At 41.5% G+C, this 21056-nt stretch overlaps 1 protein-coding gene across 12 annotated transcripts in view; it reads right to left on the bottom strand.

Annotated features, from left to right (window-relative positions):
- MTMR3 (myotubularin related protein 3) overlaps positions 1–21056 on the bottom strand; it is an 87887-nt gene that overhangs the window by 52256 nt on the left and 14575 nt on the right. For 6 of the 12 annotated variants that reach the window (XR_008469181.1, XM_054219774.1, XM_054219765.1 and 3 more), the window contains one exon: positions 3336–3416. The gene's annotated coding sequence lies outside the window, so the exon portion shown is untranslated. Of the gene's footprint in view, positions 1–3335; positions 3417–3577; positions 4235–4819; positions 5083–5228; positions 5388–6960; positions 7105–19320; positions 19396–21056 lie in introns of those variants that run through there. The other 6 variants (XM_054219767.1, XM_054219770.1, XM_054219769.1 and 3 more) reach the window with 5 other exon arrangements.

Here is a 21056-nt window from a genome sequence, read left to right as displayed (position 1 = left end):
GTCTCGCTGTGTGTTTTTCAGAGTACGTGATGCACCGTTCTCCTTGATCGACAAGACTTAAAAAATGAGCCTCCTGCTCAATCAAATTTAAGACGACGGCTGGCTAAGCAACAGGCTTATTTGTCCAGTCAACCTCTGTCTTACAGCTCATCCATCAAGAAAGGCGCAGACTGGATTAACTTTGCGGTCTATCCTGAGATAATGAAGACTAATGATTCAAGAGAAGATGGGTTTCAAAACTGTGAGGTTTACACAAATCGCCTTCTCCACCCTTAAAATAATGATAAGCTTACACGTTCAGCTGTCAGGTCTACAGCCAGCCAGAAAAGTGATGGAGAGTCAGGGCCTATTTATATTCATATAAACAACCACTTTTGAGGAGGACACCTCGGGTACCGTCTCTGCAGGCTGCTGGAGGCGGCTGTTGGCACCACCGCCTTCTGCAGCCTCCTCACCAGTCCCAACTCTGCTTTTCCAGAACAGCAGCCACTGTTAAAGTCATTAAGACCAAGCATTTCCAGATCAATTCACCTAGACAACTTACGCACAACTTGACCAAAGCTTTAAACATTGACAGCAAAGCCTTCTGAATAGAAAAAAAAACCCCAACCCTAACTTTGCTATTTCAGAAAATTCTTTCAACTTCAAGCAGAATTATCAAAGAAACACAGACCTAATTAAAAGATGAGCTTTATTACAAATCTAAAGCATGCTTAGTATTGCTGAGGAAAAGTTTTCATACATTAGGCACTGTGCTGTCGCAAAACTGTTCTTTTATATTTCAGCTTGACTAGATATATTTATTTTTAAAGTTTACTATATAGCCATCTACATGACGGTTACGCTACACGATGGAACAGGCTGCCCAGGGAAGGGGCGGAATCGCCACCCCTGAAGGTATTTAAAAGCCGGGCAGACGCAGTGCTGAGGGACATGGGTTACTGGTGGGTTTGGCAGTGTTGGGTTGATGGTTGGACTCGATCTTAAAGGTCTCTTCCAACCTAGATGATTCTGTGATAATAAAAGAACTATTAGCTTGGAGAATTAGCTCTTTTAGAAGTGTTTTACAGTTGTGCTCCTAAAATCCAGCAGGAACAATGAGTGGAGACTATCCAAATTACTGCAGAACAAGTTTCTTACTCTAATTGCTGCATTCAGCTGCAAAACAACTTCTATCACACTACTGTGGCTTTTTACACGAATGTGAGAATCTTCCTTTTGAAGGTGAATTTTGGGAAAGCTGTGTGAAAAAAAGTGTGCTGGATTCAGTTTTAATCAGGATTATCAGATGTAAACTGTGATGTTGCCAAGATAAATGGTAGAAGAACCTATAGGACTGGTTCTAAAACAAATAGTTTGCATGCTCACGCTGCTTCTAGGTATTAGTGAAACGCTTCAACTTAAATGCCACAACACCAAAGCACTTTTAAAAATTGCTGGCAAAACCAGCAAGAAACACTGAATTGTTAGAATGAAGTTCACTGATCTGACAGACAGTGAATATTACTGAAAGAAAGAATTAATTTCCTATCATGTCAACAAGCTGATCCCAGTCCCTTCATGATCACCGGATTGAGCCCAAGGGGAAGGAAACGCAGCACTGGGAGCAGGGATGGGGATCACACGCTATTCTCATACTGAGATTGTGTGAATGAACTCTGAAACCACGCCTGCAATCTCAATTTCATTCTACACCAGAGCTTTCTACTCCATTTCCATCCGTACGTTTAGCAAACTCCTCCGGGTTAGTCATGTGAACAGAAAAAAGGACCCCCGTGCCTGTGTGTCCCCTAGTAAGGGGAAGTGTGACCCCCACTTGACGAGCCTGCCCTAGCGGCCAGGAGCAGGAGGACATTCTGCGTACCGCAAACCCCAACGAGCCACTCTGCTTAGTTTCACCCATGATAATTAACACACCGTGCTACTTTGAAGGACAGCTTGATACAGAGCAAGACTAGCGCAAACTGGCTGAAGAAACCCGTTCTCAAGTTGACCCGTACCATCTTTTTTGATTAGTGGCAGAACAGAATCAGAATTCTCATTTTGTTTAACTGCAGCTGGCAAATAATCAGCAATTCCATGGCAGTAAAAAAAGCCTTCCCAGAAATGAAATGGAAATGTTCAAACACAGCTTAGATAAAGACTGACCAAGAAAAGATCTTCATAAGCCTCAAGTTTGGGCTCCCACTTATAAATAGGGTCACATATAAATAGGAGATAGCTTGTAAATACTGTAGCAAAACTTGTTTTTATTGGTAGAAATAACAGTTATTTCCTTCAGGACTGAGGCCAAAAAAGGTTATGTTATCAACTTACTGTGCTGCCCTTTCAGCTGTACTTTCACAGATATTAAATTACACCAAAAAAAGAGGTTAGTCATGTTAATTCTCCATCCTTATGTTCTGCTTGAAAGGATAAGTGATTAGCAAAGGTTGTAACCTCAGACTCTTGTTCAGCCAGTACGGGAACATCTTAATTACCTTTCGTTTCAGATGTGCCTTCTGGTCTAAATTATGTACATAATCAAGACTAGCAATAACCATCTGTTTTGCCACTGATTCTAAACAAAAAAGATTATCTAACTAAAGGATCATTTAAATTCCTATATATTTAAACGAAGTTGGACTTAGAGCAAGGAAAAAGAAAAACTGGAGGGTGAAAAAACGAAGTACCCAAGTGTTTCACTTTCTTCCCCTGCCTCCCTGTCTAGATCCTGAACTCGATTTATTTTAGTATCAAAATCAAATTGTGTTGACCCTCAGTCTCAGAACGCAGCTATTCACATACTGTGTCACAGTTGTCCTGTAAGAATTTTACATAGGAATCCAAAGGTTCTGACAAAGAAGCATTAGAAAATTTAAGCGTGAAATATTCAAGAATGTGACCTGGCTTTTGCAAAAAGATGCTTCTGTTACAAAGTGAAAACACTTCTTCCTCTTTCACAGGTGGAAGGAAATTATTCTGAGATAAGGATAAACAGTTAGTTTCCCACGTTTCAGTCCCTGACAGCAAGGTTTCCCCTCCTTCCTGGCACCACATGTAGAAGTAACCAAAGAGCTTTGCTAAGGGTTTACTGGGGAAGCAGCTGACAATATGGGCATTTACACATTACTCTGGAACAGGAGCAGGACAAAGATTCACGTTCGAAGATTCTGTGCACAACAAAGCATCAAAAGTAATCTTTTTCTTATAATTAAAGGTTGCAAATCTCAAGTAAAATATAGATTTTTGTCTAACATCTTGGAAAATGCTTTATTTAATTAAGAGAGTAATCAATGACAACTGTAGAACCCACCATCACCAAGCAGCTCGTCTTATCAAAATAATATGCTTACCAAAGAATACCAGATAATAAAACAGTCTGCGTCGTCCCAGAAAGTTTCAGATGATACTCTTCCGATACTTCACATTGGCAACTGCAAATAAAGAGACAGTACTTTAAAACATGAACCTTTGGTTGAAAAAAAAAAAACCAAACAAAAAACCCCACACTTTTTACATAGCCAGCAACTTATGGAATAAACTCAACTTTAGGCTAGTTTGTCTTAATTAAAGAGGAAAAGTAAAAAGAACTAACTGCTTTGTAAGTCAGCTACTGAGATCTTAATATGCCCAAAGAGGGAATGTAGCGAGCGGACTCCGACAGGTGCACACGTGCTGGTTAAGGTCTCTCTTCTGGTAGGGAACAGTTCAGGAATTGTGTCCACAAAGCAGTTCAAATTTTTTTTAAACTTTTTTGGTACGCAGAAGCGGAAAAAAACATATTCCTTATCACTACAAACTACAGGAAAGCCCTTGTATAGAGGAACCAACTGGTTTTGTACTAATCTTCAAAAGTGTCTTAATTTTATGCTAAAAATAGCTTTTTTGCCCGCCAAGAAAGCAGATGAGTACCCCTAAATACTGGTTATTGCCTAAGTACTTTCGGGCAAAGCTGCAAGAAAGCCAAGGTGAGCAGCAATGCTCATATAATACCGTTCCTCCCCAGCTTTATCTTTCCAACTTTCTAAGTGCTGTACAATTATTTCCTAAAAAAAAATATATTTAAGTATTTTGTCGCAAATATACATTTGTCAAAAAAACTTATACAGGTAAAATATCTGATCTGCCTCATTCTTATACCGTCCCTTCAGCAGGAACGGCTGCTATGGCGACTGAACTGCTCCAACAGCTCGAGACCTGTGGGACACCAACTTCTATGTTAAAACACCCAAACCCTAAACCCAACCGTTCCTAGAGCACACAAACAGCCAAACCGATGGAATACCACTCCCTTGCATCCAGGGGACCAGAAGATTTGCTCTTCGTAATAACTTGGAAGTCATCCCAATAGCACGCTGCATACGTACGCGCCTGGGAAGTCAAACTTATATAAATGTACAATGCTGCTGCTCGAAGTAGTTTGCTTGTGCTCTGATGTGCCACAACTAGTGATAATTTTCACATTCTGGTCCGTTAAAAAAAAAAAATCCCTATTTTGCATTTATTATGTCCCTTAGTTTATGGCTTGTAACAGGAAAAAATAAGAAATACTTTTGGTAGGCAAAAAAGGATATATAATTTTAAGATTAACACAGTAGAAAGAGATAGTTTAAAAAGCACAAACGCATCAAGCAAAAGAAATTCTAATATTTCACACAGTGGACACACGTTTAGGGAATCTCATACGGATCTACATTCAGCTATTTAAAAAAACCTGTAAGATGAGGATGCTCTGCTTTAACAGAAAACACTCCATGAATGACCACAGCTGCAAAAACCTCAGCTAATCACAAATTAGAATTTTCTAAAATAGTTTCTAAAAGCAACATTTGGTTACCTGCAACAGAGGTCAACCTCTTCTGATTTTAAACTCTCTCTCAACCAAGAAGCCAAACGCCAGTTCCAATGGCTTTACGGGTTGCTAATTCAATATGGCACAGGGAGCAGAGGACAGGAGTTTTACTTTGAGGTACCGGCTCGATCAAGCAACAAGCTCAACATTAGAGCCGCCCGGGTGGACAAAGTCACCTTTGACGGGAACGCTCAGCGAGCTTATTGAACAAACAAAATAAGGTACGAAGGCAAGCTACGCAACCCTAGAACAACGCTCTTCAGAGACAGTTTTCTGGCCACGTCCTGGCTTTTATAAAGGCGAGATACACATTTAGGGTAGCGGGAGGTAAACTTATTTTGTGTGGTTTAGGTCCAAGAAAAAAAAAAAACCACAAAAAAACCAAAAAACAGACCTTCACAAAATCTGCAACAAGCTTTTTACTGAATTTAATGAGGTTTGGAAGAAGCCACTGAATCTCCAGAGCGTTGCAGAGAAGTTTAAAAACAGGAGAAAAATGTTCCAATATAAGCATTAATAATTCCGCTTTATTCCTGCCAGCATTCAGAAACCACTTGACAAGGCGCTCATCAGCATTCCTCTCACAAGGCTGCTGCTCACAGATAAGCACCTCAAATGTTATCACTTCCTGAGTCAACAACGTGTGCCAAAATAAAATAAAAAAGCTGACTGCAAGAAGAAACATCGCTGTGAATTCTACTACCTTCTCAAAAACACTAATTCCTTAAGGGAGGCACGATCAAGTACTGATGTATAACTGTTTAATTAATACAGCTGAGCACATGGAAGTTTGTGGACGATGCAGCCTCCCCCCGCCACATTCGCTCTTCTCTTTGGCCCCCAAAGAGCAGATTCAGCAGCACTGGGAAAGCAAAGGGTTGAAGATGGAAAAGGGAGCAGGACCCTTTCCTTTCAGCAAATCCTACAAACTTAAAATGTGTCTAGTACAGGAACTGGCTTTGCACCATCTTTCTTATTAGGCTGTCACATCCTGGTTTGGTTTAGCTATTTTTTTTTTTTTTATTTAAGCAGAGCCGCTGAAGGACATGTTGGACATATTGTCCAATTTTAAATGTGTAAGAAGTCATTGTGTCAGAGGGCTCCAGCACTTAAAGTGATGTGAACAGGAACACCTAAACTAAGCTTTTCCTTTGAACCATCTTCTTACGATCCTTCTCCCTGGACTCTTCTGGGAACTCAGATGAACCCCTAGGTCTTGCCTCCATTGCTTTCTCTTTGAAGATTCTGCAGAGAAGTACAGAATAGGCCAGGCTGGACGGGGCTTGGAGCAACCTGGGCTGGTGGGAGGGGTCCCTGCCCAGGGCAGGGGGTGGCACTGGATGGGCTTTAAGGTCCCTTCCAACCCAAACCATGCTGTGAGTCTATGATATACTGGAACAGTGAAACACAAGGAATAATATCATTGTGGGGGGAAATTCAGAATAAAGGTTGAGCACTGCAAGAGGTTTCCAAGCCGCAAAACTGCCATCCCTGGAGCTACCCCCAACCCAAGCAGCCCTTCAGCAGCTCCTCCAACATCAGCCAGCCCTGCTCTGAGCAGGGTGCTGGACTACAGCACCTCCAACCTCAGTCAGACCATCAGTCTGGGACAATGGTTTTCTTGACATTTATTTAAATACAACACTAGCAAATAGTTAGGAAAAACACTCTTGAGAAGTTGTAATAAATACACTTGTTTAATTAGAAGATTGGCAAGTTGTCATTTCAGTTTCTTAGCTGAAAGGCTGCCTCTAGCAAGAACATAAGAGGTATGATTTGATAAGCGTAAAAATGAAACGACACAAGAGAACAGCAGCTTTGGAAAACAACAAATCCAAATTTTCTCCGCCCACAGACAAAATTATCCTCATACAGATACAGACAAACAAAACCGAACCAAACTTTCTTCTGGTAACTGACTATTTTTTCCTCCCTTTGCTGAAAGATGGTATTTCTACATTGCGTATGCCACACCATGGCACAACCTTAAGGTTATGCAAGTGCGGCTTCAGATTAAGAGTTCTCTATTTCCGTTTGCATTTCTAACTTCGCAACACCCCTGTTCCCACACAACCCAGCTTTGCAGGGCCTGGACCTTCTCTTGCACCATGTTGTTACACACTTACCATTTCGTCACCTTTTTGTTTGGCCGCTTTCTGCTCAGCTTTAGCTCCCATATTGGCTTCTTGTTGTCCTCCTCAGTGTTCTTCCTAGTGGATTTTAGCTTTTCCCCCAAAACTATTTTTACCCTAAGGAATAGGAACAAAGCCCTTCTATCAGCTACCTACCACTGGGGTGACGCAGTCGGCTTGTGGCTGGGCTAAAAACCGCAGAGGGGGCGAGAGCACTGGGACTGCCGACCTGAGCACAGCCGCTCCCGAGGCTGGCACTGCAACACTACTGCTTTCTAGAAAGTGATAAAACATATACATAAAGCAGAATAAATGCTGATTTTCAAGGAGGTGTTGTAGGGTTTATACTGCCACGTGGCTTTATCATACATTCCCCCAGGTTAAGTGACACGATATCCAGGTGGAAAGATCTGGATGTGAAGCATCCAGATTGACACCCAAGTGCAGGACAGAACAAGCAGAGACCAAGAGCTACACCAAACATCTCACTTGCCTTTAACACATTGGGAAGTGTCCTACATAAGAGCATTTTGAGGCTGTCTTATTCCATTTTCCATTCACCTGTGCTTCCATGAGTGCGGAATAAGTTTAATTATAAGAGTCCAAAGCAAAAAAGTGTTGCCAACATCTGTCACTGCCCTGACTCACACATTAATGGTAAGTAATTTAGTTTAAGTAGAAACCTTTATGGGGAGGCATTTTAGTTTCCTTCATCTTCCCACTCAGAAGAGGCATTAATCTGGTTTTAAAGCAGTTTGATTAAGCTGATTATCTTTGCACACTAGTTAAAAAAGATCACTTCTCTTACACTCTTTGGAAATGAAATGCAGAAGAAACTGGTTGAAGTTAAAGTGAAAGCCAGCTCAAACAGTAAGCAAAGACTGAAGTGAAAGAAGAATGCAGTGGGAAGGGCAGTAAAAGCGCTGCTGAGACTGCAGCTATCTAATAGCCAAAGGGAGTAAAGAGAAGTTTGATCTTGCATTAAGAAAGGTCCGTTTGTCCATAAGCAATGTAAAGAATAAAAATCAGTGGAACTTTGCATGGGATTAGAGTATTAATTATTCCAAAAAATAAGAGGGTTTTCTTAGGAAAAAGTGTGTCTGAATAAAAGATTATATATTGGTATTATCCTTCACTTCTCAAAACCACCCAGGCCAAAACACCACAGCAAGCGCGAAACCAGTGTCTCAAGAAAATTTCACTTTTTCTTATAGGATTTCAAGTTTTCTTTTCTTTGAATTCTTTTTTCATTTGGCTAAAACCCTGACATCCAAATGCTGCAATTGTTTGTACATAGGCCAGGATACAAATTACCCACCAGAGAGCTTCTGATGAACCGCTGGAAGTTTAAAGCTCAAATGAATAGCCATTCTATCATTTGCCTCTTATTCCAATTACTCTGTATTCCTCAATTTTATGTGCACAACAGACAAGTAACATCCACCAAGCCGGACCAACGAGCTATACAGATCAGCTGGAACTGCGGAGAGATCTGCAAGGATGGGATGGGGTGGGATCTGAATCTAGTATGAAGGCTGACAGGGCACAGAATGCTGACCAGGGCCTGAGCTGGTGGACACCAAGGAGACTTGTGTAGGTTCTAAGCTAGAAAGATGACTAAGTACGATGAGGGAAGAAAATCACATCAAAAGGTAATCAAGAAGCCATTAAAGTAGGGCAATATTAGATTAAAATTACAAAACGGAGGAAGCAAGTGAGCAAGACTGAGACCAGGCAGCAGAAGTTTCCATGTGAAATGGCAAAGAAGGGAATAATTTGCTCCTCATACTTCCCATTTTTCCACTAAAGTCCTCACAGCCCATTTGCCATGAGTCACCCCCTCACTTATTTCTTCCTTTCTAGAAGAAAGGCAACAAACAAACAGGGATAAGAGACTGTTAATCAAAGTCTCAAAGGTTTTACTCATCCTCCCCAAACTCCTATTCATTCCCCTTCCCTCCTCCAGTAGGATTTTGCTTTAACTCAGTGATTTCTGTTAACTGGCTGGGTATGAGCTGCTGGTCCCGGAGTGATTTTCCACTGCCCTGAGATTTTTTTTCCCCATGGAACTAACTTTAGGACAGCGTCCCCGCAGTGACAGCTGTTATAGCCCCTAGTGTGTGAGCTGACCTCATTTTCACTATACTTTGTCTGGCACAAAGCTTTTAAAACCTCTTTAACAAAACACCACTCAATGCTTTCGTCATAAGACAACTTTATTGAAATCCCAAGTACCTGCCATGAATAAACATTTCTTTCTCAAGGCATTAAGTAGGTTAAGTTACTACTAGGGGTCGGTAACAGGAAACTCAGCCCCCCAGCGAGGCTGACAGCCGCAGGATGGAACAGGCAGGACACAAGTCTGGTTTCTGCTATCAAGGCTTATAACTAGACATCACTTTTACTGCACACCTTGCCCAACGCAATTACGGGCTGCTTAAGTTTTAATCCATTAATTCCTAAATTGCATTAAAAAAACCTGTTCTGTCAAGGAGGCCATTTGGGTAAGATGCAAATCCACCTTCACTGGATTCATCTAGGAAGAGAAGGCCATGTGAGAGGCTCTGTTCAATGACTGACGCTGGACTACCTTACGCAAGTGTGAAAGTTGATCATTTCAAACAGCCCAGCGCTTGGTAAAACTGCGGCACACTCCAAAAATGCTTTTTTAAAATGTGACACTTGCAGAGTTTTTACTTTTAAACTAGACTACGTTCGCATTCCCTGAAACACAGTGAGCCATCAGGAAGGGTACCACTCCCATACTCCCCCCGCCCCCAAAGTGCTCTGCTTCCTTATCTTACACCAACTCTGGCATTTCAGACCCCTCATGACCTAATCCAACCCCTACATGCAAGACAAAACTAGTCCAGAGAGAAGTCAGGTTATAGCCACACTACTCTACAATGCTGTATGTGTTGCTTCCAGACCAGATGCTGATAAAAAGCAGAGCCTGAAAGCAACTGCGTGACATTTAGTTTTTTACAGAATCTGAGGTCGTTTATGAATCACTTCAGCACCTGCAGAAGCGACATTTTCTTTACAGAACTGGTCAATCAGCTTGCTCACCTCAAGCTACTTACATATTTATTTCTCAAAGCATTAAGCAGACTAAGTTTAAATGGCAGGGTTTACAGTTCAAATGCCAGTTACCCTCAAAAAGCCCTGAGCTGCATTAGAGTGATGAAGCACACAACCATATCCTGCACCACCAGGAACCGCGGTCGTTCTTGGGTCTAATACACAGCAATGGCTTTTCTGCAGCATCCGTCAACCCAGGGGTGAAGAGCTCCTCTCTCCCAACCACCCATGGCAGGGCATAAGTATGTTTGATCACAGCATTAGTACTACTGTTTATTTACAATAAAAAAATAGTAATTTAATTCAGTATTAGAAAAGCGTGAGTTCAGGTATCTCATTACTGGTACGTGCAGAACAAGGCTGGTAACACAACTGAACCAAGTAATCATATTCAAAGAGCTGACCTAGGTAGAGAGCCGGCTTTATTTAGTCACAAGAGGCTCCTTTTTATGAACTGACCACCTAAACGTCACATTTCAGGAGCTAATCAAGGGTCAGGCTAGCTTTTCTAGGCTCATAAATAGCTGTTTTCTAGAGGGCAATCCAAGTACTTGTTTGGGACAGAACTGCCAAGGCATCAACAGCACTCACTATTCAACCAGCCACTTAACATGTGTAAATACTGTAGGGCAAAAGTCAAATTATGAACAGATAAAGCCATGTCTGCTTGGGCATGATAAGGAGAGCAGCAAGAGCTGGGTAAGGAAACACCAGCAGCTGAAGTGAGTACAAGGAATTTTCTGCTAGCTTCCATTTAGACGGCAAGTTCCAGTTTGAAGCCAGACACACTTTACCAGAACAAGTTACTGCCTTCCTTACATTTGAGCAGCAAACCCTTTCCAGACTAGAGCAAACAGGTTATTGCATCAACCCAGTTCCAGCTTCAACTTCTCCAAACTCCCAGCAGTATGCTGTTACTGGTAAAGTGTTCTGCAGCAGGAGAGAAGACTCCCACTAGCACTGCCCTTCAGCTGGGCACGGCAGGGAAGAGCCTGGGTTCCCTGCACGTATTAAGACATACACGGAACTCAGATGCCTTCCCCAATTAAGGAGGCTTCCTATATTTAGATCACAAGGGACAAACAAACTGGTCTGGCTAATCTACCAGCACACTGCCTCCCTCCGAGAAACCTGCTACTCGATGTCCTTTCTTTGGTCAGCTGTGACAATTCACTAAAGCTAGGAGAAAAAGCAGAAGAGCAAATACCTTTCCTCCTATAGTTAAAATCACTTCAGTATCTTCCAAATATTAGGAGATGTTTATTCCCTTCTTTTTCCATTCATGGAAAGTCGGTTACTTTCAGAAGCAAGAAATGCAACTGGCTAAATACTACTTCCCATTTGCAAGTCACACTTAAGTAAGACCTGAAATAAAAGGCAAGCAAAGCAAGACAGCCTTAAAAAGGGTCCTACAAACGTGCAGAAAAAGGACACAGCCATCTGCATACTGAGCTACAGCGAGGAACTCCGAACAGCCGAGACTCTCACCTGAGACCTAATCAAATACCGCAGCGTTAAACAGCATTTGTACATGACCTTCTTTGATGTACAAGGCATGAGGCACAACAAGTAGTCTTGCATCTCTTAAGATGGCCTGAAGAAATCTGAAGCTAGTCTTGATGCGTTTCAGTTTCCGTAACTAGCTTTGAAGATCAATTACATATGAGTATCAACTATTAAGTACAGAGGGCTTCAAATAGACTAGGTAATTTTGTCAAACTGCAAAATTCATTCCTCTAAAGGCACAACAGTGGTGTTTTAGAGACAGTTGGCTCTATTATGTCAATTTTTTTTAAGCTTATTTACTTTTACATCCAGTAGCCCTCCAGCTACTAAACCAACGTAATATGTTCTGCAACCGCCTTGTTCAAGTCTTCGACATGTCAGAGGCAAGAACAATTACAATTTCTAAAGTCATATTTCAAGACTAGCCAGGGAAGATGGGCTTAGTCACAACAACTCCCTAAAATCTTTTCTCTATATAACAACTTCCATACACTGGAATTCCACAAGATTGTTAGTTTACACTTACAGAGCCAGGAAAGAATTTACTTGGATTAACAGAACATGCTTATTCTAAAAAACTAAACAGCATGAAGCCAAAGTTAAACATATTTAGGGATTTCAGAGAGGCACCAAAGAGGGTTTTGTGGTTGTTTTCAAAGCACGTATGTATATCAAAACACTGAGATCCAGTTAGAATTAAGTTCTGCAATAGACTGCAACTCTGCTGGTGGAACAAGGTTGGACATATCCCCAGTTAACATTTACTAGCCTCGGTCTCTCCCCCCCCCACTCCTATATTTATTTAAATAGTTAAAAATCCAACGACCTAAATGTTCAAGCTTCTCCTTAGGATATTGGAACCAATCCTATATGGTAGCTACATCCCCTTTGAAATCATTCTTCCAACAGCTAGATAAACCAACAGGAAAGAGTTTCTCTAGGGAGCATGAAGATTTATGTCTGGATTTCCTACCTGCTCACTGAGATCAACCCACACCAAGTTCTGTCTAGTCAATTAGTTTTTACCAAAAAGAAGTATTACTCCATGATGATATTTTATACTAAACGCTCTTTTAGAAAAAAGCATGACAAGTTAGCAGTGCAAGATACTAACAAATATCTGTATATAAAGTCAAATGCATTCCGACAACAATTCGGCACTAGAAGCACTTAATCTACAGCAACCTTTGTTTCTAGTGTTGCACCCTGCAGGAATGCATTTGCCTGTACATACGGACACTTACATCCTGCTGAACTCTAATGGGATGATCCAGAACACACTTTCCCCCAAAATTTGCTTTTGTGTGGATTTATTCAAGTCAGACAAACCTTGACTTGAAACCTAGGGAACACTTATGTTCCCTAGGAAACTCAGTCATATTGATAGGTATAACAAACCCCAAGAAGAACACTAATAATACAAAGAAAATAAGTCATTTAAGTGTTCTGTCCTCTAGAGACCATTCAACTCCTTCCCGATGTGACTCAAAACAAACCCAGTTTACTAAAAAAGACTTGGTTGTAGTTAAGGGATTAATCGCCATTTTAAAAAAACAAAATGTTTGGGCTCTTCAAGTTATCTAAACACAATTCATACACATCTTTCCCACAGGCACTGTAGAAGTGAGCGCAGTTCAACAGCTAATTCCGTTACTGATGCATCAAGCAAAGTAATCTTTGTTTTAAATATGGTTTAATCCCAGATTTTAAGAAGAGATGTCCATCAGAACGCAGGAAGCTTCAGTTATCCACTTAAATTTTGTTTTGCATTTGAATCATTATCAGCTAATAAGACTTAACCTTCCTTTAAAGAAATATAGAAGAGATGTATAACCACTCTTACAGCAAATTTAGCATGTTGTATTTTCTAAAGATGTGCAAGAACATGTGCATATTAGTCCATGAGCTTGCTTAAAGATCTGAAAATAGCACACATTTGTAACAGCTGAATTCTTACCTGTGACTTGCAGGTATCAAGCTTCAATTAAATGCACAGAAGTAGCATTTCTCAGTAAAAGTTATGTAAGATCAAATAAGTCTATTTTTATTCCTTATCCTTGAATCTGAAGTACCCTCTGGTAACCGACTTAGTAGCAAAAGCGAGTCTGTACTTACTGAACATGAACTCAGAGATGTCTGTCCCAGGAGAAAATACTCAGGTCACATTTGCTTAGATTCAAAAAGTAATGAGGAAAGTCTCGGCAAAAAAAGTAGATCCAACATAAATGAGGAGTAATAAGAAGTTTAATACTTGATTTTTTTGGTCCTAATTTACTGCTTTGCACCTGATGAAATTAAATGGCAAAAAACCCTGACCTCAACTGACAACGTCTTGTTCCATGATGTGTAAGCAGGACGAAGCTGCTAACACCGTATGAACACAACACTGAGAAACTCTGTTTGCTCAGGTACTCAAGGATCTCCTGAAAGACCTTATGAGGTGGCAACCTTGGTCAAAGCCCAAACCAAGAAGGGGCAGGAGTTTCTGCCCTTCCCGTAACTACAAAAATAAAAGCTGCCTGCACTAAGGCTTGCCATCAGGTCTGGGAGGACTGAACTTCACAGAAAGCATCCCTTCTGAAAGAAACTGAAATTCAACACCAGAGGTTTCTGTGCTGGTAAGTCACAAGAACGAGATTCAATATCCAGTTACAACAAAGCAGAAATTACTTCCGCACCTTTAGGTCCAAACAGGAAAGTGTAAAGAACCAGGACAGATACACATGCAAAAAACTCAGAACAATTTGGGCTGAGCGGGACAAGTGAACATCAGTTAGTCCAAGCCCCTACTTGACACGGTTCCAGTTTGATGAAGTTGCCCAAAGACTTGTCCAGCCAAGGTTTGAATATCTCCAAGCATATTCTTTCTAGACAACCTGTTCCAACATTAACATTTGAATCTTAATGAAACAAAAGTTCAGAAAAATACTCAAAGGCAAAAGGAAGCCTTCCAACTGAGCAAAACCAGGGAAAACAACAAGGATAAGAATGTTCAGAATACTTAAGCCTACCTCACTTTTATTGTAAGCCTTTATCTTAAGGGGTTACGCAGTTGGTGTAACAAATCTACACGCAAAGAAAAATCTAGAAGCAAATGCTGCGAGCTGAGCTGAAAAAGCATTTGCAATTTAGATAAATAACAGTTTGCTGTAGCAACAGCCTCAGTATTCAGGTCTTGTATTTGTGAAAAAGCCTGCAGAGTTTTGTCATCTAGATTCAAATGCCAAAAAATGGCCAAACACCTTTCCTGGATCAAAGATTACATCTTTATGTAGGAAAGCTTACATTAATTTGCCAACCAAGTACAAGGATCCAAGGTATGTATGTTTTATTAGCAGTATCACATCTGTGTTATTAGCTTGGAAATATAACATCTCTGCATCAGCTGCAGGTCCAGCTGACAGAACTGTTTCGAAAGTCCTCCCTGATGGTAGAGGCTTCCAGAATAACCAGTGAAATCCATGAAGACGCACTTACAGCTGAACTTCTATGTTCACTCTGAACAACTTAAAGCTTGACATGAACTGAAGAGGTTCTTTTTTCCAGTTACTATTCCCACAGGTGCTGAAAGACAGATCTCCCAAGAACAGTGAAGAAACAATGGCCTGGTTTGGTATTTTAGTACTTTACATACAACAGCTCCAGAAGTCAGAGTGCTGGTGTGGAAACGCTGCTGCGAGGAAAGAGATCCCCGACAGGGCAGGCATGCTCTGGGGAGGGATTTTCAGACTAGGAGTTAAGGTTGTTACAGGTAGTTGCACAATAAAGTAAACAAGCGAGGCAAAGCTGACAGCCAGAGACCCATGTATTAGTGACACAGCAGATATTTTCACTACTCATACATGCCGTGGAAATCAACTCGTAATTGCATCTTAAAATATCTCTCTATAAAAAGCATGGAGTGAAGAATCACACATTAGGAACTGCAAGCACTACAATCACCTGTGAAGCTTTAGCTCAGCTTCTCTTGGAATATGTATGATCCTTAATTCCCTTCTCCATCCTTCTTTTCCCATAAACACCATCCTCAATCAGTGAGCTAGGCAGACAAGACTCCCTGAACCCAGAACTTTTCAATATATTCATTTTTATTAAGCCTTGTAGTCAGTGCGGAGTTCTCAATCAAGCCAGTCTTTTCTACACTGCTCACTTCATAGCACCTCTTCTGCTAAGATCCACAGTGCTCACCACAGTTTTCACGCTGTCCCAGAGGGTTAAGCGGTAGTAGTGTATTTTTACTAAGCTTAGTTTTTCAACCTTATAAGAGTTCAAGACGCTGGAATGATCTTCCGGTTTCGGTACACAGAATAGATGCCTAAAGTCTAGTTCTTCAAATACTCCCAATTTTTGTAGTATTTTGCTCTGTATTTGGGAAATACAGCTCTACTAGCTGAGGGTCTGAGGTGCAGAGATGAGCACTCAGGCCCAGAGTTGTGTGTTTAACACCAAACTGGTAACTCTAACGCACCTGTAGAAGTTCCCAGTAACTACTAGCCAGCACCACAATCCACAACAGGGCAGGGACACATCTGGTTCTCCAGGATGGCAGCCACCTGACTCACCAGACCATCACCTAGAACTTCTTCCCAGATAAAAATCACTATTCCCTCACCCAGTGCTTCTGCAAATACTAGATAATTTAAGATCTTACTAGGCCACCTGGAAGTTCTGGATTTTTTCAGACATCCAAGGCTATTGCAGCCTCTGCTTAAAATAACCTCAGTTATTACCTGTGGGGACGAATTACTAATGCCAGTGCACCCACAGCAACAGTCAAAAGACCAGACTGTTTGTTAGACATTTGAATATCCAACCATCATTGCTCCCACAAACAGCTTAATCTGATTATATTAGTTTATTGGCTCAATTGCACAGCACATATAAACCTCTTTGGAGGGAGATGAGCTCCCTGGCAAGCCTTCAGAAGAGAACAGTACTCACATTTGGTGCGACAGCTCAATCAACAGCCACCGCCAGATTAATCAGGAAGCCCAGGTCATCAAGGACTCACATTAGAGTGAAAATGAGTCGATATGCCTGATTCCCAAACCCTCCTTTAGAACTAGGGGTAGAGTTGTCCAGTTCTATTATTTCAAACATAACGTTAGTGAAAACCCCTTAGCAAATTAGGTAATCTTTCTCCCCTTCAAAGTTTTCTTGCAGAGTAGCATATGGCAGTTTAAGCTGACAAAACTGCGCACATGAGTGTGAAGAGTGCATGACACGAACATTTAAGGGATATTCAAATTTTACACCTGCTTAAGCTACATTAATGCTAAAACTAGAAACCCAACAAGGTTCAACAGGCTCTTGTACTAACATTTTTTTTTTATATAAATCAGGAGCGACTGCCTTTCACCAAGATGCTTTTCCCTCCGTGTGCTTTTATTGTTGCAGCTCCCCCAGTTTATTTGTTGGGCTCCCACGCCTGCCCTGAAACCCTTCAACGCTGGGCTGAACATCACCCTTCTGTACAGCCATTCAGCCAGGTGCAGCCTCCACGTTAAGGAATACCATCCAGCCTTGGGCACTAATTATTTCTCCAATAACTTTAAAGGCAGGCTATTTTCTATAAACCATTAAAGAAAAAGCCATTAAATTACTTGTAAAGTCAGTACATGTAATATACCACATGCCACCTGCCTCAGTGAGGCATCACTGCCATGCTTAGTCTGCCATAGCTTTAACTTGTTTATCTTATCAAAAGGATGTCAGAAGTCTTATGCAAGTTCACCTCTAACATACTCGTTATCCTCTTAGAAGCCATTGAATGAAATGTGAGTTAATGAATAACACAGTAGGAATTATTTCATTATCCCCATGGTGAAAGAGAGCCATCTCATTCTTGGATATGATGTCAGACTTGAGAACCAGCCAGCGATACTTACTCAGGCTTCCACTGCTCAGTCAACGGCTACCCCAGTGGAGTTCACAGCAAAAGGCTCGCAGACTGCCCTGGCAGCTCAGGCACCGCTGCCAGAGCATGAAGCAAAGCCACTCTGATAGCAGCCTTCAGAAAAACTACAGCAGCAGGAATGAGGAACTGAAGCCTGCTATTTTGCTTCCATAGAAGGGAGGAGAGCAGGGGTAGGGTCGTAGCAGCGTCCATTTAATGTACAGGCCTTGCACAGGTATGGAAATCAATGCAGTAACAGCATGTCAGCTCTTCTCATTTGCCACTTGCCTTACCTTCACTGTTACAGAGCCTCAACTCTCGCCACTCCAAGTTACCACCCGTCTCTTGCACTCCCTAAGTCAACCCGCCCATTGCACTCCATCACAAACCCGAGGCACTTTTAAAGGAAGTCTGAAGCGAGGTATAGACCCTCCAGCCATTGACGATCCTGCCTTCAGGCATTCAAGGCTAGTTCACTTCCACTTTTAGTTAAACTAATGCTTTTCATTATAGAATCTGACGCCTTATGACTTCAAGATGCTTGCTCCCCTGTGAGAAACACAGCCATCTCCTGCTGGTACAGGTAGGGAGGAGGACAACTGCAAGGAAGACTTCCTCGGCATGCCAAAGCCCTCCTTCAAGTCATCAAGACATTTGCCTGCAATAAAAGACAAGCTTTAGATGGCCTGAAGAGTTTCTACGTTCAAAAGACTGTCTAGTTCTTCCAGGGAGACCAGGCAGTTTAAGAGAGCATTTAGAGAGATGATATTTTACTGATTTCGTAACCATGAAAGTCCATCCTCATTGATATCACGACTGCTATGCTAGGCAGCATCCGTCAGATAGTCTGACTCTTGGAATACATGTTCCTTCCTGGTCAGAATACCTGTACTTCCTTTAAATTAAGCAGTGAGAAGCAAGCTCAGAGACAGAAAGCAGCAGACATTTGAACAGTTCACACCAATCCATTAGAGAAGTGTGCAAGCATCAGGTACCAGGCATTCCCCTCCTCTTATTGACTGATAAGCAATACTCTAGCACAGAAGCAAGCAAAAAACCTAAAAGGAAAGGCCAGAAAGCCTGGGAGACCAAAGCTAGAAGATGGTTTTCTCATGCAGATGGAAAACCAGAACCATCTTCCTGACATGTCATACCCAATAAAAGAGCCCAGCACAAGCTTTGCAAGTGGTTTTCTCTAGATGAGCTGCAGAAACAAAGATGCATTCTCTTCTGGAGTCAGATTTTCCCAGAACCTGCAGCTCACAGTCACTTCTGGACAGCCACACATTACTGGGTTTGCACAACACTTCAAAAGCAAAGGATAATTGTACCATGCTCCAAACCATACTGAAAGAAACACTATCTTCAAGCCTAGCATGTGCTGTTCTGTCGTTCTCACATGAGTGTGCACATGCAAGATGTATTCGAGTCCTGGCGTCACAACTACTCTGTCAAGAATGCAATGCTGAAGTATATTTAGAATGGTTCTGTTAATACGATAGCTAGCTTCCATAATGCCGTTAAAGTATCCTAGACGTCTAAAACCACTGTTGTTCTATAAGCATTCACCTTAAATTCCTCAATAATTGCTCAAAATACCTATATTTAATATATAATACTAATCCCATGGCAGTATTTGTAAGATTAATAGAAAATTCAGTAGGACACGCTATCAAAAGTTGGCTTTGGGCAACTTTCTATTATACCAGAAGCTCCTGAAGTGGTACGGAACAGCATCAACACCCAGCTCCACCAGTAACCAGCATCTCTCTGCACTCGAAGAGCATCTGCACACAGGCACTGCCTAAGCCTTTGAGTAACCATCTCCACACAGGCATTTGCTGCCAAGCAGAAAGTCTTGAGGTGCTTACCCAGCAGTTAGTGCCCATTCACCTATCAGCAGGTCACACAGCCCGGCTTCAGCCTACAGAGCTGGAAATCAGTGCCTAAAGGTAAGCACAATAATACAGAGTGAGGTAAGAAACAGGTTTTGGAGTTGGTATGCAATTTAAAAGGGTAATGGGACAGAACTGATGCCCTCACTTGTGAGGCTGGAAGCCTTAACAATTCTGACTTGTACAGTGATATTGGTTTAAGTTTAATCACATGCTTACATTCCCCACTGAGTCAGAGCTGTCCTTACACAAGGCATCAAGACAAAGCTCTTCAGAGCTTTTCAGTGAGGTCTGAAGAGGCTGTATCTATACTATTTTACAGCAGTGCTCCTTAACCAAGTTGCCATGCCAAGAAAACTGCCAGAGCCACCTACAGCCAGAAGAGATTGATCTTTACTGGAAGCATCCTTAGTGCCATGGGCCACACGAGCTGCACACAGAAACTGCCCTAGAGCCCTTAAGTAAGGTTCTTTTCACCTAAAGCCAGATCGTCTGTCTGACCTTGTCTCCTTTTTAAAAAGGCCCACATTCTACCACTTGGTGAGCAGTTCTTACCCATTTTGGACACCCACTTCAGGGGACAAACACATGCTTGATTCAATGGTGTGGTTTGGTGGGATGACAGGACAGCAATATCCAAGTGTCCTTAACCCTGCAGTTTCCAGGCTAAACACATCTAGACAGAATCAGTAGATGGAAACACACAATGTCATCCAGGCTGCCTGCAGAAGCATCAGTTATGAAAAAAATTAAGTGGATACCACATTCTTTGGTGTTCAAATGCTAAGAACAGGCAGCTCCCCAGACACTCCCTACATTAACATAACAAACAGCTGTTATCCTCAATAGCTATAAAGCCACCACAATTCTTCCTACACACCTCAAGCTTTTTGCTAGATTTAAGTCGCTGCCCAAGTGAGAGTTGGTTATAAAGCCATTCTATCAGCACCACTATTTTCTCAAAGCTTAAAAATTAAATCAAGTCTTCCGCTACTGGAATTTTCATTACCAGGAAGTTGCAATAAAGCTTATTGCATTATGGTTATTGGTTTGTTCTCCCAATATGATAACTCAATCAGTTCAATGCTTTGAGTTAATTATTATTGCTTAGCTAAGGTAAATGCAAACAGAAATCTGAAAAGCACAAAATAAACAATAGGAAAACACAGTCAACTGCTTAAAGATAAACTGAATACTTCATGATTGCCTCCAAGTGTCAGGGAACTTCTCACAGCTCTAGTACACATGAGAAATTTAAAGCCCTGATGATTAGAGCTTCAGAAAATGGCTACATGAAAATTATAGTGAAGATTCAGACTTTTTACTGTATCTAGACATTTGGGATTAGCAACGAAGAAGAAAGGTTTGCCATAATATATAAAAAGAGCTAGAACCTACATGCAGTATTTCCAGGATATGCTGCCAGACTGATTCTCTCAGCAGTAAAGCATAAATAAGCATGAATGATTCTCTCAAGAGTCCACTAAAACCCCAGAGACACCGGTTATCTAGAGCTTCTTCTGCACCGAGCAAAAAGCACCTTCAAGTCATAGTCGTCTTCTCTGATTTGACTGAGGGAGATACAGCAAAGATTTGATGGAGGCAGCAGTAAGATTCAGCACTAGCACAACCTTATTTTACAGAAAGGTTATCAGCTGCCAGAGAAGTTTCACTTACTTACGCTGACAAGGTTGACCTTGGAACTGTTCAAG

This window comes from Rissa tridactyla, chromosome 13 (genome assembly GCF_028500815.1).
Source record: "Rissa tridactyla isolate bRisTri1 chromosome 13, bRisTri1.patW.cur.20221130, whole genome shotgun sequence".
In the NCBI taxonomy this organism is placed as follows: Eukaryota; Metazoa; Chordata; class Aves; order Charadriiformes; family Laridae; genus Rissa; species Rissa tridactyla.
The sequence above is the reverse complement of the archived record's forward strand: the minus strand, read 5'-3'. Positions and strand labels throughout refer to the sequence as shown.